The sequence below is a fragment of the Myotis brandtii genome, unplaced genomic scaffold, assembly GCF_000412655.1.
Source record: "Myotis brandtii unplaced genomic scaffold, ASM41265v1 scaffold680, whole genome shotgun sequence".
Classification (NCBI taxonomy): domain Eukaryota; kingdom Metazoa; phylum Chordata; class Mammalia; order Chiroptera; family Vespertilionidae; genus Myotis; species Myotis brandtii.
The window spans coordinates 991,148-998,045 of NW_005370658.1; the positions used below are offsets into that span (position 1 = coordinate 991,148).

Here is a 6,898-nt window from a genome sequence, read left to right on the forward strand (position 1 = left end):
CCAGGTATGTGAGGGCGGCCGGATCGGCGCCCCAGAGCGCCTCCTGGAGGCCTGGGACCAGCCGCCTCCAAATGCTGTCCTCAGGCCGGGGCGCCCCTTAACTGTGAGGCTCTCAAAGTCACCCACAGTGTCCCCCTTTCCTCATGCACACACCTCAAGCCCCAATTCCCCTCCAGCATCTCGGATACCAGGGACCCCGAATGTTACCCTGGCTGAGTTCTCCCTTATGCCTCAGTCACCCCCCAGATGTCACTAGCTCAAGACCCCAGGTCCCAGTTATCTCTGAACGCCCGGCGTTGCGCTCGGGGTCAGCCTGCACCACCACCACCTGAGGTTGGGGTCCATCCCCCCTTGGCCCTGGGAATCATGACTCCATCTAGGTCCCTCCAGAAAAGCTTACCCTGTCAACACATCGGCCCCCAAAAGTCAGTCCCCTCTAGTCCAGGGTTTCTTTTGGTCACTCCCCCCCTCCCCAGGACACCCCTCAAGGTCACCTTCCCACACCCAAGGCAGCCTCCACCCTGGTAACTAAATTGCCACCTTCCTCGGAACTGGTGCAGAGGGGATGGGACCCTGTGAGGCCAGGAGCATGGGGGCCAGTAAACTGGGGCTGATTCAACCTCCTCACCCAAAACGCCGGAACTCCAGGGATGAAAGGCAAGAGTCACAAACCACCAGACCTTCAGAAATAAGGCGGGGCAGGTTTTATTTAATTGGACACTAAACACAACACACAGCACAGATCGCCCCAAGCCTGTGTCTGCCCCTGGCAGAGGTGGGGAAGGGGCGCCCTGGGCCAGCCTGACCCCCTGGAGCTTCACACTGCTCTTCCATGCTCTGGGGCCTCCCCAGGACTGAGCAGGCCTGCTCGTGTCCTTCTGGTCCTCCACAGGGGCCTCATTCCCACCCTGTGTGCCAGTGGGTGTCACGGCGCCTCCCTCAAGACAGGAAGCTGCAGAACCCAGGTGGAAGGGGTCAGGCACGTTCGCGTCAGACCAGTCTGGTTCCGGAAGTCTGGAGTTGGCATTTAACGGTCTGAGGGCCCAAGGCAGTTTCCTCTTGGGTAACTGGCTGCTGGGAAGGTGTGGCCCAGCCGGTGCCCCCACCAGGCTTGGGAGAGGAGGGGCCGAGGCTCCAGGCCCAGAGGGTCACCCAGGCGGAGACACAGCTGGCTTCCCTTTTTCATGGAAGGGCCACCCACTGTCCTCCTTGGGAACACAGCCCAGCTGGAGGGAGGACTGTGGGGGTCTCCAAGAGCAGAGTTGGGGGAGGGGACCTGGAGCAGGCGCTGAGTCCACCCACCCCATCCCGTGCCGTGCCCACCCTCCCCAAGTCCCTCCCCAGACACAACTGTAGATCTGGGTCCTCCTCTCTTCCCCCGGGCATCAGCCCATCCAGGGAAGGCAGGGGCCACAGGCTCCTAGGGGGCTTGACTCCTGTTCCTGCTGAACTGAGCCAGTCTGTACAAATCAACTGTGTTTCAGCTCAGTAGGCACGGGAGGCAGAGCCCAGGGAAGCCGGGCGGCAGAACAGGCCGGGAGAGGCAGCAGAGCTGGAGGAGATGAGGGCTCCGGGGGGCGGAACTTAGCCACTGTGAACATGACTTGGTGCAGACCCTGCTCACAAGCAGCTAAGCCCTGCTGCCCAGGCCAGACGCAGGCAGCAAGGGCCTCTCTGCCACCTCATCCCCTGGCAGCGTCCTTGGTAGTGGTGGTGGTGGTGGCGGTAGTGCTGATGCTGGTGATGGTGACGGCCCCGGAGATTGGGCTCAGGGTCGATTGGAAATCCCTGGCAATGTGATTTGTGACAGGCAGCAAATCCCATCCCCAGGAACCCCAGCCGGCCATGGCACAGGGGGAGGGAGGCACTGGGCGGGGCCATCAGCTGGTACCTGGGGGAGAGAGCAAAGGAGATATGAGATTTGAGAACATCTGCCCTCCAGGTCCCGACTGCTGCTATCCTCTGGGGCCTGGCAGGGACACCCTCTCCCCACGTGCACCAGCAGCTGCATGGAGAGCGGGACCACCAGGCTGGACTCCTCCGACCCAGCCATGCCCTCTGTCCCAGGCTCAGAGAGGAAGAGATGCCAGGAGAGTCCCAGGCCCAGAGGGGCTGCAGGGACTGCCAGAGCCAGGTCTCCACCTCTCCACTGGCCCATTCCCACCCCTCCTCCCCGTGATCACCACTGAGCCCTGGGCAGGCTAAATGGGGCCATGGGGAGAGGAAGCCGAGGGGGTGGCGGGCAGGCAGTTAAGGAAGTGATCTCACCCCAGCTGGCGCCACTTCCTAGAAGCATGAAGGGTAGGAGGAAACCACCAGGGCCTCCCCCCGTGGTCCCGTCTCCTCGGCAGCCAGGCCTTAGCCTGAGCCACACCAGAGCGGATGCCAGCAGCAGACACCCAGCAATCCATTCTGGGCATGCATATCCCAGAGCACCAAACCCAGGCTCGAAGTGCAAAGCCCCACTCAGCTGTTTCCCAAAGGCCCACCAAGCCTCACTTTCCCCATCTGTACAATGGAGCCAAGGGCTTTTATCTACCTTGTAGCACAATAAGGTTTCACCAAGAGTGTGTATGCCCTTCAGCAAGTGTTTGGCATCAGAACTGCTCACAGAATTTGTGGGGCTACCCGCAACATGAAAACACAGGGCCCCTCGTTTGGAAATTAAGAATTTCAAGACATCAACGGCACAGCATTTAAACCAAGCTCTAGCCCTAGCCAGTTTGGCTCAGTGGAAAGAGCGTTGGCCTGCGGACCAAAAGATCCAGGGCTCAATTCTGGTCAAGGGCATGTACCTCGGTTGCAGGCTCTTCCCTGGCCCCGGCCCTGGTCTGGTTTCGTGCAGGAGGCAACCAATCGATGTGTTTCTCTCTCATCGATATTTCTCTCTGTCTCTCCCTCTCCCACTCTCTCTTAAAAAAAAAAAAAAAAGAAAAAGAAAATCAATGGAAAAAATATCCTCGGATGACAAAATAAACCAAGCTCCAGGTTCTTTGAGATGGGGGGTGGGGGGTAAGACTAGTTCTGTGTTCAGTAAATGGGCTCCGTGGCTAGGAGATTCCAACGCTAGAGCCAGGCTGGTGGGATTTGATCCCAGGCTCTGCAGCTTCCTAGCTGGGTGACTCTGGGTAGGTCACTCAACCTCTCTGGATTTTCACTGCACAGGAGGGATACTGCGGTGGTAAGGATCCCATGAGTGCTCTGTGTAATTTGGATGGGGCTACACTGTCATCACAGACCAGACAGAAACAGGAAGGAAGATGGAAATGAGGACACCGCACAGGGGTAGGACCACCGCACCCAGACCTGGTGGTGTCCACCCCTGGGGGACAGGCTCTGTCACACCCCCAGTCTCCCCACAGACACACACACATACACGAGTCACCCACTTTTCCATTGGGCCCAGTCCAACCCTGTCTCCTCAGGGCCTGGGGGCACCAACCAGCCACAGAGAAGGCCTCGAAGGGCGGCCAGCCTCCCTGGGCCTCCTCCGGAAGTGAGACAGCACAATCGTGTCCCAGGGACGAGAACGGGAAGGGCGGCCATTTGGCCAGGCCTGTTTCCTGTGGGGTTTCCCCTGTACAGAGCCCCGGGATGGGGCCAAGGCCACTCCCCATCCTCACAGCCACAAAAGGCCTGGGTCTCTCATGAAGGGGACACTACGAGGCAGGTGCCCAGGAGCCAGGGCCCCCGCTCCCAATGGCTGACCTCTCAGGCTCATGGGTGACGGTGTCCAGGGAGGGCCGAGCTCCTGGCAGCTGAAGGCATGAGGGGAGGGTGGGCCCTGGGCCGGAGGAGCGAAGCAGGCCCCAGGCCTCACAGATGGATGCACGTGTGCCTGAGAATGCGCTGCAGACGGGGCGTGGAGGCATGAGACACAGGCAAGCATCTTGTCGCCCCCACCACCACTCTGTGTTCCAAGAATGAATATGGGCCACTTCCGCCAGGGGCGCCACCACTGCCGCCGCCCCCAAGCCTGGTCCCCAAATACTTTCCACCCTCTCTCTCAGAGCAGCTGGGATCGGAAAATACCAAGGGCTGCAGGCCCCGCCCTGTCCGCCGCCACCGCCCGCCCTCCCAGCCTGTCACTAACGCTTTGCCTAATGGGCCCAGACTCTCCGCAGAGGCTCTCTGGCTAGGGCCCCAGAGCCAGCCGCCAACCTGGGCTGCCCAGCCAAGGGCCGCCTGACCACCAGCCCCCCGCCCCTTACCCCCATCCCAACACTGAGACCATAACAACACTCACAACACAACGGGCAGCCCTCAGAGGCTGGCACCAGGGTGGAGGAAGGCAGGGCACAGTCAAGTGGGTGGGCCCTGCTGCCCACCCAGGGCTGGGGGAAGGGGGCGGGCTCAGGAAGGGGTGAGTAAGTGAGGACTGAATCACTTGTTATAAATAGGGGAACCATGGAAGTCACATCCCAGCCCCCATTGCGCCCGGCCACACCAAACCAAACTGCAACTCCTGCCTTAAACTTTCATCTCCCCCAGACCAGTCGCGGCATTGCCAGGGGCGGGCACCCTAACATCCACACGGTGAGCCCTGAAGGGCATCCTATGCCAGGTCCACCTCTGCCTTATCCTCAGATAGGCCCATGTCCCAGCCTTGGTCGGCCTTTTTGGGGTCGCTGGCCTCAAGGGCAGTCACTGGCTTCCACGCCCTGTCCTCCTCCCATAATTGCCAGACCCAAGACTTGGGGTCCCCTGGCTCCCCAAGGCATTCTCAGGGTGGGTGACCACAGCCTTGGATTGTCACACCAGACCCAGGCCAGGGGGAGGCCGGGAAGCCGAGGGGCTCAGCATCTCAGAGTTGAGTCCCTCGCCCCTCAACACCCAGGCCCCCCATCCCAGACCACCCAGGCCTGCTCTGCCCAGAGCCACAGCTCGGTGACCACACCCAGGGTGGCGCCAGCTCCAGCACCCTGGGGCAAGGCGCCGCTGGAGCATGACTCAGCCGTGCCCAGCATGGCGGCGTCCTTGTCTGCCCGAGGATTCTCACACACCCACGCCTGCTGCCCTCTGCGTCCGTCCTTCCTGGGTGACCAGCCTTCCCCAGACACACCTCCGTGTCCAGCCAGGACACCTGGTGACAGAAGAGAAGGTGGCCAGAGCGCCCCCAAAGGGATTTGACGGTGGGCACCTGGACAGGGACAGGCCCACACTTCTCCCCGCTCCTTTTCCCAATGCTCCTCGCTTACAGATAGAGAAACTGAGGCCCAGAGGCATTCCGAGGCAAGCCCAAGGTCACCCTGTAGATCTAAGGAAAAGCCTGGCCTGATCCTGCCATAAAGCGCACCCAACGTGGGAAAGGGCCAGACCGAGGGACAGGAAGGCGTTCTCTTCAGAAGGCCCAGGGTTCCTGGCAGGATTATTCGTCTTGAATATTCTACCCCACCCAGCCTCCAAGGTGAAGGGCGAACTCTGAAGAGTGTGTTAAGACCTATCAAAGCGCCACCTGGCCCATGGTGACCTGGTCATCCCACTGCACCACGAGGCCAGTTACCCCGAGACCCCCTGGGATGGGGGCCTGCCCCACAGCTGCGGCTTGCACGCATCTGGCCTCCACTTACAACAGGCAGGGTTGGTACGGGGTCCCTGGGAGGACCCGTGGAGCATCCACCTCTGCTGGCTCTTTTCAGTGAGCAAGGGTCTGCAGAGGCCTGGAGACTGGGCCAGCACGGACAGGCCCGACACCCCTGGACACACCCTGTCACGCATGTGCTCCGCGTGCCACCTCCAGGCCAGGCTGGCAGCTATGTTAGGCCCCCACTAGGCCCACGGACAAGGCCCGCCAGTTAGGGTCTTGAGGGGGCTCTCAGAACACCTTGCAAGGGCGGAGGGCAGTGGGTGCCCCCCTGGGCGCTCAGACAGAGCTGGCACCAGGCCCCAGGACAGCAGCGTGTGAACACATGCACAGGGCTGGCCCGAGCACGGTGCGTGGGCGATCGGCCTGGGTGTGTCCCACATCACCTCGCCTTTAAGCCTGGGCACCTGTCGGGTACTGCCCTCCAGCTCAGGCGGGCATGGGCATGGCTGCCAGAGGACACCTCTTATGCCAGGAGTCCCACACACCCCAGCCTCACCCTCATATCCCACCCGTCATGGGTGGGCATCTGATTGGGGCTGGAGCAGAAGGGGACAGGTGACACGGAGCCAGATACACCTCCAAGACATTCGGGAAGCCACTGGGTCTGGGCTTGTCTGGGCCGCACAGCAAAGTCAGTGTAGGCTTTGGTGGCGGTCAAGTCCTGTGCTGGGGTTAGAGGTCAGCCTCCGGCTAGGATCGGGGGTCTGGATTCAGTCTGGGCCTTTCACCCTCCTCCTGCAGGGCAAGGGTTCAGGGACCCCAAAATGCAGAGGGTTGGAGAGCCAGCTGTCCAGAAATCTCCCAAACCTGACCCCTTTCTATGCAACCCTGAGTGAGCCCTTCTCTCCTGGGCCAGGAGGAGCGAGGAGGAGCCAGGAGAAGGGGAGAGGGGTCCCCCAAGCCCCGCTGCACTGCTGGCCCCTATAAGGCCTCCGCGATGGAAGGTCTTTCCTGCATTCACCGACTGACATGTCAAGAACCTGAACCGCTGTCACGCGATCCCATCCACACAACTCCAGCCGACCTCCACCCACTCCTCCAGCTCCATGCCCACCAAGTCCAGGAACACCTCCAGGCGGCGCGGATCCCTCTCCCTACCCCCACCCAAGCCCGGCACGTCCTCCCACCCCGTTGCCAGCCCTCTGCCCACCTAGACCTGCCCCAGTCGCCTGGGGACCCGCCCTCCCCACCAGCTCTGATGGGTCTCCTAGGGCGGGGGAGGTGGGGGGGCCCCAAGGGGCCCCGGGGGAGAGGATTAAGGCAGGGCCGCCCTTCTCCCGCTCCGTAGGGGGCGCCCCAGGACTCCGCCGC

General features: G+C 61.7%; 2 long non-coding RNA genes across 2 annotated transcripts; one reads left to right on the plus strand and one right to left on the minus strand.

Annotated features, from left to right (window-relative positions):
- Window positions 1-681: 681 nt before the first annotated feature.
- On the minus strand, window positions 682-6,445 carry LOC106723951. Its single transcript, XR_001359702.1, has 2 exons — window positions 5,004-6,445; window positions 682-1,891 (listed from the first exon to the last, which is right to left on the minus strand). It is a non-coding gene; the product is annotated as an uncharacterized LOC106723951 (long non-coding RNA).
- On the plus strand, window positions 6,183-6,809 carry LOC106723952. Its single transcript, XR_001359703.1, has 2 exons — window positions 6,183-6,265; window positions 6,444-6,809. It is a non-coding gene; the product is annotated as an uncharacterized LOC106723952 (long non-coding RNA).
- The last annotated feature ends 89 nt before the right edge of the window (window positions 6,810-6,898 follow it).